The sequence below is a fragment of the Cervus elaphus genome, chromosome 18, assembly GCF_910594005.1.
Source record: "Cervus elaphus chromosome 18, mCerEla1.1, whole genome shotgun sequence".
Taxonomy (NCBI): domain Eukaryota; kingdom Metazoa; phylum Chordata; class Mammalia; order Artiodactyla; family Cervidae; genus Cervus; species Cervus elaphus.
In genome coordinates, this window is record NC_057832.1 from 14103680 (window position 1) to 14115863 (window position 12184).

The following is a 12184-nucleotide window of genomic DNA, read 5'->3' on the forward strand; positions in this document are numbered from 1 at the left end:
ATCTCAAGAAGTGACAAGTATTTTAAGTGGTTGAAATATTGGTGAAAGTTAAGGAGGACAAGCCTGGAAGGCTATTAAGAAGATGTGATACATATTTACAATGGAATGTTACTAAACTACAAAATATTAAATGCTGCCATTTCTGACGACATTGATTGATCTAGAGGGAATTATGATAGGTGAAATAAATAGAAAAAGACAAATACCATATGATCTCACTTATAACAAAAAAATAAAACAATGAAAATGGATTCATAGATTCAGAGGATAAATGGACGGTTAGCACAAGTGATGAAGGTGTGGTTTGGGCAAAATAGGTAAAGGTTATTAAGAGGTTCAAACCTCCCAGTTATGAAATAAATAAGCCACAGGTCTTTGTGAACTTCCACCATGGTGTACTTGGGTCAGGGCCTGAACATGAAAACAGTGATGGTGCAGCCCATCAAGCTCATCTTCAGATACTTGGAACATAGATCTCAGATTCAGGTGTGGTTTATGAGCAAGTGAATAGGTGGATAGAGGGCTTTATCATTTGTTTTGATGAGTATATGAACCTCGTATTAGATGATGAAGAAGAGAGTCAATCTAAAACAAAGTCAGGAAAATAAATGGGTCAGATCATGCTAAAAGGAGATAACATTATACTGCTCCAAAGTGTATCTGACTAGAAATGATCAATGAAGTGAGAAATCATTTGAAAAAACAGTTGGTTTTTTAAGTGTCTTTTGTTAGAGACTTTGTCAGTTATTTCTAAAACAGGTTCATATTGTTTTGCTCATCCTTATGCTATTACCAGATAACAATAAATGCTGGGGGCTTGTTTTTATAAAAATAAACCACAGGGATTAAATATACAGCATAAATAATATGATCAGTAATATAATTACTTTGTATAGGAACAGATGAGTTCTCGACTTATCATGAGGATCACTGTATAATGCATGCAAATGTCAAATCACTATGTAGTTCACCTAAAACTAACACAATATTGCCTGCAACTATATTCCATAAATAATAATAATGAATCTTAAAATAACACTTGTAATGTAAAAAATAAAACTAGTTAGGAATAAATGTAGTTTATAACTTATGTCTACAAGGAGTTTATACTTAAAGAAATTAAAGCAACTGAGAAAAATACTATGTCCATAAGATGAAAAGTTTCATCTTTTCATGATGAAAAGTGTGAAAAGAAATATTCATACTCAGTATGAATATTCAGAATCTCCTCAAACCAGTCTGATTCAGGTCTGTTCCTAGACAATCCCAGCAAGTGTGTGTGTGTGTGTGTGTGTGTGTGTGTGTGTACACATTGATGAGTTCATTCTTAAAAACATAACATTCAAATGATCAATAGTAGGGTGTGGGCTTCCCTGATAGCTCAGTTGGTAAAGAGTCCTCCCGCAATGCAGAAGCCCTTGGTTGGATTCCTCGGTAGGGAAGATCTGCTGGAGAAGGGATAGGCTACCCACTCCAGTATTCTTGGGCTTCCCATGTGGTTCAGCTTGTAAAGAATCCACCTGCAATGTGGGAGACCTGGGTTCTATCCCTGGGTTGGGAAGATCCCCTGGAGAATGAAAGGCTACCCGCTCTGGTATTCTGGCCTAGGCAATTCCATGGACTGTATAGTCCATGGGATCGCAAAGAGTCAGACACAACTGAATGACTTTCACTTTCATTTTCATAGTAGGGTCATGCTCAGTCATGTCGGACTAATTACGACCCCATGGACTGTAGCCCACGAGGCTCCTCTGTCTATGAGATTCTCCAGGCAAAAATACTGGAGTGGATTGACAGTTTCCTTCTCCAGGGGATCTTCCTGACTGGGGTTGAACCCACATATTTGTGTCTCCTCATTGGCAGGGGGGTTCTTTACCATTAGCACTGCCTGGGAAGCCCCTATAGTATGGCAAGAAGTACCAAAGAACAAATCATACAGTCTCTCATATCATTTACTGTTTACTGTAAAGAATAAGCAATAAGGTAGTGGAATATTGGTGCAAAAATATGACAGAGACCAATTAAAGAGAATTAAGAATCTTGAGATGGACTCACACTTGTTTATTTAAGACAAAATCTTCACTCTTTATCAGTAGGGGAAAGGATTAACCTCTTCAACAAATGACCTAAGGGCAGTTGGAAATCCATACAGAAGAAAAACAATAAATCTTAACTTAGAGTATTTGAAAATTTGAGAGAAATTACAAACCTCAAACAACTAAGCTTCTAAAATAAAGCATAGGAAATTTTCTTATGAAGTTGAGAAAGACTGTGATTTTTAAAAGAGGATACACTTCTTAAATTGTGCTAGAATAAATTTCTTATTTTGTTCAACAAAATAGCATTAAGAAAAAAATCAAGTTCAGTTCAGTCACTGAGTCATGTCGAACTCTTTGTGACACCATGGACGGCAGCACGCCAGGCCTCCCTGTTCATCACCAACTCCTGGAGTTTACCCAAACTCATGTCCATCGAGTCAGTGATGCCATCCAGCCATCTCATCCTCTGTCATCCCCCTCTCCTCCTGCCTTCAATCTTTCCCAGCATCAGGGTCTTTTAAATGAGTCAGTTCTTCGCATCAGGTGGCCAAAGTATTAGAGTTTCAGCCTCAGCATCAGTACTTCCAATTCCATCAGTCCTTCAGCAATCAGTCCAAAAGGACTGATTTCCTTTAGAATTGACTGGTTAGGTCTCCTTGCAGTTCAAGGGACCATCAAGAGTCTTCTCCAACATCACAGTTCAAAAGCATCAATTCTTATGCGCTTTCTTTATAGTTCAACTCTCACATACATACATGACTACTGGAAAAACCATAGCTTCGACTAGATGGACATTTTTGACAAGGTAATGTCTCTGCTTTTTAATCTGCTGTCTAGGTTGGTCATAACTTTCCTTCCAAGGAGTAAGCTTTTTTTAATTTCATGGCTGCAGTCACCATCTCCAGTGATTTTAGTGTCCAAAAAAATAAAGTCTGTCACTGTTTCCCCATCCATTTGCCATGAAGTGATGGGATCAGATGCCGTGATTAGTTTTCTGAATGTTGAACATTAAGCCAACTTTTTCACTCTCCTCTTTCACTTTCATCAAGAGCCTTTTATTTCCTGTTCACTTTCTGCCATAAGGGTGGTGTCATCTGCATATCTGAGGTTATTGATATTTCTCCCTACAGTCTTGATTCCAGCTGTGCTTCATCCAGCCCAGTGTTTCTCATGATGCACCCTGCATATAAGTTAAATAAGCAGGGTGACAATATACAGCCTTGATGTACTCCTTCCCCTATTTGGAACCAGTCTGTTGTTCCATGTCCAGTTCTAACTGTTGCTTCCTGAACTGCATGCAGATTTCTCAAGAGCCAGGTCAGGTGGTCTGGTATTCCCATCTCTTTAGGAGTTCCACAGTTTGTTGTGGTCCACACAGTCAAAGGCTTTGGCATAGTCAATAAAGCAGAAATGGATGTTTTTTTCTGAAACTCTCTTGCTTTTTCAATGATCCAACAGATGTTGGCAATTTAATCTCTGGTTCCTCTGCCTTTTCTAAATCTGGCTTGAACATCTGGAAGTTCACAGTTCACATACTGTTGAAGCCTGGCTTGGAGAATTTTGAGGATTACTTCACTAGCATGTGAGATGAGTGTAATGGTACAGTAGTTTGAGCATTCTTTGGCATTGCCTTTTTGGGGGACTGGAATGAAAACTGACCTTTTCCAGTCCTGTTACCAGTGCTGAGTTTTCCAAATTTACTGCCAGATTGAGTGCAGCACTTTCACAGCATCATCTTTTAGGATTTAAATTACCTCAACTGGAATTCCATCACCTCCACTAGCTTTGTTCATAGTGATGCTTCCTAAGGCCCACTTGACTTCACATTCCAGGATGTCTGGCTCTAGGTGAGTGATCACACCATCATGATTATCTGGGTCATGAAGATCTTTTTTGTATAGTTCTCCCGTGTATTCTTAGTATGTTTTGCTTCTATTAGGTCCATACCATTTCTGTCCGTTATTGTACCCATCTTTTCAAGAAATGTTCCCTTGATATCTCTAATTTTCTTGAAGAAATCTCTAGTATTTCCCATTCTATTGTTTTCCTTTATTTTTTTGTATTGATCACTGAGGAAGGCTTTCTTATCTCTCCTGGCTATTCTTTGGAACTCTGCATTCAAATGAGTATATCTTTCCTTTTCTCCTTTGCTTTTTGCTTCAAAGAATATTTCACAATTCATATCTGACTAAAGGACTCCGTAGAATAAATTAGGTACAATCATAAATACAATTTTAAAATACAGATAGCCTAAGTAAAGAAAAAAAAAAAAAAGGAAAAGTTTTTGAATAGCCTTTTCCCAAAAAGAATATCAAAATGTTGATGAATAAATTAAAATTTGCTCACCACCATTAGTTTAGAGCAATGTAAATTGTAAACACCTTTAGATACCATGCTTTAGCAACTAGAATAATAAAATTAAAAGCACTGATTCTTCCAGATGTTGGTGTGAATGTAGGCCTGTTAGAAACTTCTTATACTGCTGATACAAGGTTGAATTGAAAAATATTTTGCAGTACCCCTTACTAGGTATTAATACATGCATACCTTGTGATATTGAACGTCAGCTCCCGGATATTTAGCTATAAGAAATCAGGGTTTATGTTCACCAAAAAAACATGTAAATGTTGCTTATAGCACCTTTGTTGTTATAGCCACAGACTGGAAACTCGTATATTAATAGTGGTGTATTTATTGAATGAAATTCAGTACACAAATGAAAAAAAAACAATACTGGTATATATAGCGACTCTCTGTTTAAGCTTCATATTTCTCTAGTATCCATCGTCACTTATCTCTCTACCTATCCCTTGACTTCCTACTTTTGCATTCCAATCCCCGTGATGAAAAGGGCAGCTTTTTTTGTTGATAGTGCTATAAGGTCTTGTAGGTTTTAACAGGTCAACTTCAGCTTCTTCAGCATCAGTGGTTAGGGCATAGATTAGGATGAGTGTAATATTTAATGGTTTGCCTTGGAAAGAACCGAGATCATTCTGTAGTTTTTGAGATTGCACCGAAGTACTGCACTCCAACTTTCTTGTAGGCTATGAGGGCTACTCCATTTCTTCTAAGGGATTCTTGTACACAGTAATAGATACAATGGTCATCTGAATTAAATTCGCCCATTCCCAGATTCACATTATCTTTCTGAAGACAAAAAGAGGCCTGAAAGAATCCTAATTAAACTTCACAGTTGCCTGATACATATTTTTTGTGTGTGTGAGAAAGAAATATCCTATTATGAAATTATTTTTCTATACATCTTGGAGTTAACTAAGACTTAAATAAACTATCTACTTACATACTAAAAACAACCCCATGAAAAAACTATTACCATCCTTAGTTTGAAAATGAGAAATAGACATTTGCAGCCTAAGAGCCTGATGAAGAGCCAGCAGCTAGATGGGGTCTGAACCAGAATTCCTACCCATGGTATCAGACCACAGATCTCAAGGTGTGTATTATGATCCTTATGGTGTCACACTGGACTTTATAGCAAAGCAAGCATACATTTTAGCTACTGCCGCTGTATCTTGCATCCAATTGAGACAGACTGCAATGCTGAGTGTCCATCATCTTATATTTCTTTGTCCCTACCAATGATCCCTTTGGTCTCTGTCACTCTCCACCTACTGTGCCTTCAGGGCTAACCAAACCCTTCCAATGGATCTTTATATTAATTAAGATAATCTCTCAATTTTCATTCTGGCATTGCTGAGCTGAGGGCTAGAGAGTTATTCTATCCCTTTTTGTGAATTTCTGTCTGCTTATATCCATACAATTTATTGTTTAAAATCTCAAAGGTCAACCTTTTTTCTTTCAGTTCTTACTGGTCCCTTGATGTGGTCCCCAGGGTTCAGCTCTGGAGCTAACATGCAAGTGCAGATGCAAAGTCCAGGGCAGGTCAATCCAGCGCTCAGCACCATTCTGCTATCAGAGCGCCCTTCCATTAGCTGTCCGTTAATAAAATGGCTAAGTTTATTTTCTGATTAACCTTGAATATTTCAATTTCAAGAGCATGGTCTCCATCACATAGAAGCTAATATTTGAATGGCCATGTATATGTTGCAAAGTATATATCTCAGTTCGGTTCAGTCACTGAGCCGTGTCCAACTCTTTGTGAACCCCATGGACTGCAGCATATATATGTATACATATATATATGTATATACATATAAACTCATTTATTCCCCTAATAATTCTTGAGAGAGGTGGTGTCTTCTCAGTTTGCAGATGGTTACTGGAAGCTCAGATAGGACCTGATAGGTGATGGGTTGCCTTCTTTAAGAGCTGGAGAATCTTGGGGTAAATGTGAGTCTCTGGAATTTGTCTCCTCTTCTCCACAATGGAAATAATGTTTTCACATGGAGTTGTTGACAGAATTTACTTCACATTCACATGGTGCTTAACATGTTACAATAAAATGGTCATATATCACATGCTTCATATATAGTAACCTTGTTATCATTATGATCAATTTACTATCCTAATTATGGCAGAGGGAGACAAAAACTCAGGTGGCACAGACCCTAACTGTAATGCTCTTGTAGTCCTTCATAAAATGAAAGATTTTTGTATTTTAGACACTGACATTTTAGAGGCACTATTAAATGGTACTTTGAAAGTTAACATATTTTCAAGTTTCTCTGAAATTAGCATCTTGTGATGCATCATTCAATCTGAATTATCCCACAATGAGAACATCCTGAGTCCCTGTGAGTGTTTTCATTAACTTTGTTAATGACCCTGCCCCTAAATTTCTATAGAGAATGCAGTCTTGATGAGCAGTGATTTCATTCCAGCCTAATAAAAATGATTCCAGAGGAGGCTGTTAGATTTTAAGGTCATGCAATGACTCTGTATATAAACTACTTTTTGTTTTGTTAACTACAAGTATTTTTGAAAACATATTATTCTCAACAACACAATCTATTGGTAACTAGCTTGCCTTGAAATTACTATTCAGTCCAATGTGATGAGTCCTTTGAATAATGGGGTCTTATCTGGTTGTTGTATATTCATGTTTAGCTGCTATATTTATGAATATCTAGCGAGTACTATTTATGCCCAATAATGTTCTACACATGGAAGGATATTTACTATACTTGCCTTTGATGTTTTTCTAAGCATTATTTGGAAAATACTAAGACTTCATTAGCTTGAAAAATTATCTTTGCTTAGAGTAATTTAAAGAAAGAAAGTTTATTCTTACTGCAAATCATTTGGATAATAAATTTGATATTCTTAAAGAACAAAGAATTCAAAATATGGCATGCTGAATAGAGGTTAGAGAGCAGTGGGGAGATATTTTAAAAACTCATTTGAAGTCCACAGCACTCAAAGTTAGACTTAACTAAATTATATTTATCATTCAGAAAATGGACATATTCCTATCACATTGCATTATTTAACACTTTACCCCTGTACTGTTATCGCTAAATGTTATCAATTTTAGACTGCCACAAAGTTCACGGTGTATATATGTGTATGTGTGTGTTTTAATAACCATTTTTCAACAATTTTAACCAGCTAGGAAAATAATACATTTGGAAATACATCTCTTCCAAAGCATAAGATTTTCATTTTCGCTGTAGAGATCTTTTTTTAAGAGGAACAACTGAAAATTTAATGTACTCACTCTGACTAATCAAATAGATAACTTCTTTCCTTTTGGAAAAAAAAATATATATCATTCACCTTTCTGAGATGGAAAGCTATCTATTGCATTTCTAAAGAATGACATTTTCATAAATCCAAGGTGTTTTGGAATCCTCAAATCTGAATGAGAAATTCCCCACAGTCATTTCTCCTGTGAAATAACAGGCAGGAAAAGCAAGGATGAAATAGTTGAGACGTCAGAAGCGCTGACCTGTCGAAAAAATGCTATTGTCCTAGGGCAGATCTGGGCACAGCTGCCAAGGCAGGGACTGGGCCTTTGGTGGGGCATCACTGCGCAACTGCCCGGGAGAACGGTATTATATTGGCTTCCCATCCTGCGGGCTCCCAGCCTTGAAGGTAAGCAAGAGAATCCTATCTTCCCCCAAGAACCTGTAGTGACACCACTCAGCGTCAAGAAAAAGAGCTGAGCAATAACCCTCAAGAGAGACACAGATCTCTAGGATTCCAGGTAGGAAAGAGGTGGTGATTCCCATGCAACCCCAATAGACAACATCTCTGTGCCTGAAAAAAGCAAGGAAAAGCAGAAACAGACTCACAGATGTAGAAAACAAACACGGTTACCTAAGGGGAATAGCAGAGGGAGGATAAATTAGGAGTTTGGGATTAACAGATATACACTACTATATATAAGATAAATAAACAACAGGAACCCACTGTATAGCAAAGGGGACTGTGTTCAACATCTTATAATAATGTATAACGTAAGAGAATATAAAAAACAATATGCATATATATATATGGAGAAGGAAATGTGAACCCTCTCCAGTATTCTTGCCTGGAGAATGCCATGGACAGAGGAGCCTGGCAGGCTACATTCTATGGAGTCGCAAGGGTTGGGCATAACTTGGCAACTAAATCACCACCCAAACACATTTATCAATGCTGTATGTACACACACACACACACACACACACACACGTTGTTGTTGCTGTTTAGTTGTCCAGTTGTGGCCAACTCTTTGCGACCCCCTGGACGGCAGGGTGCAAGTCCTCTCTGTCCATACTGTCTACTGGAATTTGCCCAAGTTCATTGTGTCGGTGATTCCTATACATATATGTGTATAACTGAATAACTTTGCTGTACCTAGGGAACTAATACAACATTGCAAATTAACTATATTTCAATAAAACTTTATTAAAAAGTAGGGAAATTGGACTTCTCCCTCAAAGCCATACCTTGCTTTGATTTTGAAAATAGATATGGCATTTCTTAAACTTCAATGCCACTGAGCAATGCAAATTGTCTATATATTCTAAAAATTCTGCAAATGGAAAATCGAGCTCTTTGCAGATTCTTACCCCTATATGCCTTCATATTCACTTCACGTTTCCATTGGGGCCATAATAGGGAAGCATTCTCCATAAAAAAAGGAAAAGAGGAAACAATCAACAAACAAAAATAACTTTGAGTTGGTAGCATTGCATTTTCAAGGAATTACATGGTAGCCCATGTTATGGAGAGAATCGTGCTACTATTTAATGTCTATTTGATTTCTTGGATTCAGGGTCACTCTTACTGTTTGACAGCTTCATGTTTCCTTTAAAGTGTTCAGGCATTAAGACATGTTCTGAATTCTATGAGCTTTAATTTTTAAATTTGTTGACTCTGAGGACCCTTGGTATTTACTTAAATGTATGATCCAGACTTTCATATTGTCTGCAATCCTTCAGCACCAGTTCTTCTTGGAAACCCCATTGGGATCCCAGGTGGCAAGACCGCCCCATGCATCTTCATGTTTGTTTCTGTCTGGATCCCAAAGACAGATACAGAACTAACAACAAACAAACTTGAATAAGCCACATATCTCTGTCAATAGTTCCTCCCTATTCTGATGTCAGGCTGGTTTATCTGCACCACCTGCTTGTCCCATTCCACCTGCTGTGCTGGATTGTGAGATCTCCTGCCTGAGACTGTGGGCAGCAGCCCTTTCTTGCCTCAAGCCTAGAGGAGATATTTCATCCAAGACAGGAGTGGTCATTCCCAGATCTCCCCAGTGTCTGTCCCACTCATCTCCCAGGTAGACTGTCTGGCTTTAACTGTACAACTACTTACATCCCCTCTACCTGTCTATTATCTGGAAGTTCACTGTTCTTACTTTCAACATGTTATTATTCATCTCTTTAAATGTAAGCAACAGGAAGCCACCAGAATTATGGGGAATATTCCTCAGTCATTGAGGCATAAATTATCAGTGATTCTAATGAGAATTTTTACATCTATCTAAAAGTGAAAATGCTTCAGAATTTTCTGCTTAGGAATTTTTTCTGTCTTTTCAGGTTATAGGCATAGAAGCCTTATAAATGAGCTAAGAAGCTTTGTATCTTTTCTTGGATATTGTTTATTCTGTTACAAAATATAGCTGAGAAATGATCCATTCTTTGAAACTTTGCTTGGAAAACTCTTTGAATCTGACACACTTTTCCAAGGAGAAGATCACTGGCTAATATCTGCATTTGTCTATAGTTAAGGTGCTATTCAAATTAACTGCTTTTTTCAGGTTCAAGTTACATAATGACTCATTTTACTAATATTTTCAAATGTTTTGGACTGATGTATATTTTCAGTGCATTTCAGTGCATGTCCTCAGTAATTTTCTCATTTATATTTTTTAATAGATAATTTCATGTTTACTTTCCTTTCTCTGACACAATTAGTTTTTAATTCAAAGTGTATATACGTGAAGTTAAATGGACCTTAGGAAACATTATTATGAACAAAGCTAGTGGAGGTGATAGAATTCCAGCTGAGCTATCTCAAATCCTAAAAGATGATGCTGTTAAAGTGCTGCACTCAATATGCCAGTAAATTTGGAAAACTCAGCAGTGGCCACAGGACTGGAAAAGGTCAGTTTTCATTCCAATCCCAAAGAAACACAATGCCAAAGAATGTTCAAACTACTGCACAGTTGTGTTAGTTCACTTGCTAGCAAGGTAATGCTCAAAATCTTTCAAGCTAGGCTTCAACAGTAAATGAACCAAGAACTTCCAGATGTATAAGCTGGATTTAGAAAATGCAGAGGAATCAGAGATCAAATTTCCAACATCCATTGGATCATAGAAAAAGCAAGGGAATTCCAGAGAAACATCTGCTTCATCGACTACACTAAAGCCTTTAACTGTGAGGATCACAACAATCTGTAGAAAATCCTTAAAGAGATGGAATTACCAGATCACCTTATCTGCCTCCTGAGAAACCTGTATGCAAGTCAAAAATAAACAGAACTGGACATGGAACCACTGACTAGTTCAAAATTGGGAGAGGAGTACGTCAAAGCTGTATATTGTCACCCTGCTTATTTAACTTATACGCAGAGTACATCTGATGAAATGCCAGGCTCAATGAAGCACAAGCTGGAATTAAGATTTCTGGGAGAATTGTCAATAACCTCAGATATGCAGATGACACCACCCTAATGGCACAAACTGAAGAGGAACTAAAGAGCCTCTTGATGAAAGTGAGAGAGGAGAGTGAAAAGGCTGGCTTAAAACTCAGCATTCAAACAACGAAGATCATGGCATCTGGTCCCATCACTTCATGGCAAATAGATGAGGAAACAAGGGAAACTGACAGAATTTATTTTCTTTGGTTCCAAAATCACTGCAGATGGTGACTGCAGCCATGAAATTAAAAGAGGCTTGCTCCTTGGAAGAAAAGCTATGACAATTCTAGACAGCATATTAAAAAGCAGAGACAACACTTGGCTGACAAAGGTGCATATACTCAAAGGTATAGTTTTTACAGTAGTCATGTACGGATGTGACAGTTAGATCATAAGGAAGGCTGAATATCAAAGGATTGATGCTTTTGAACTGTGGTGCTGGAGAAGACTCTTGAGAGTCTCTTGAACTGCAAGGAGGTCAAGCCAATCAATCATAAAAGAAATCAACCTTGAATATTCATGGGAAGGATTAATGCTGAAGCTGAAGCCACAGTACTTTCATCACCTGATGTGAAGAGAAAGGACTCATTGAAAAGGACTCTGATGCTGGGAAAGATTGAGGGCAGGAGGAGAAGGGTGAGGAGGGACAGAGGATGAGATGGTTGGGTGGCATCATTGACTCAATGGACATGAGTCTGAGCAAACTTCAAGAAATTGTGAAGGGCAGGGAAGCCTGGCATGGTGTAGTCTCTGGAGTCACCAACTTAGGCAAGACTAAGCGACTGAACAACAAATATTTTCCTTAAATGTATTTTTCCTTAAGACTTGTTATACGATTTTAACACAAGTAAATACCATATAAAAGCATGGAAGTGATAACATAAGCACTCTCTCTTTAATGTATATGCAAACCTGTATTTATTTTTAATATGTTAATTTGTCTTTTCTTGAAGAGGTATGTTAAAGCTACTCCTGATTAATGATTTCTCAAATTTTCATTTTCTTTCTAGTGTCTTTGTATGTGTAATTTGAAACTCTGGCATTGAAAGTATTAAGAATCGTGATTCTTGGATTCTTGTCATCTCGG

At 37.6% G+C, this 12184-nt stretch overlaps 1 pseudogene; it reads left to right on the forward strand.

The window, feature by feature from the left end:
• Positions 1-390: 390 nt before the first annotated feature.
• On the forward strand, positions 391-668 carry LOC122673744 (annotated as a pseudogene).
• The last annotated feature ends 11516 nt before the right edge of the window (positions 669-12184 follow it).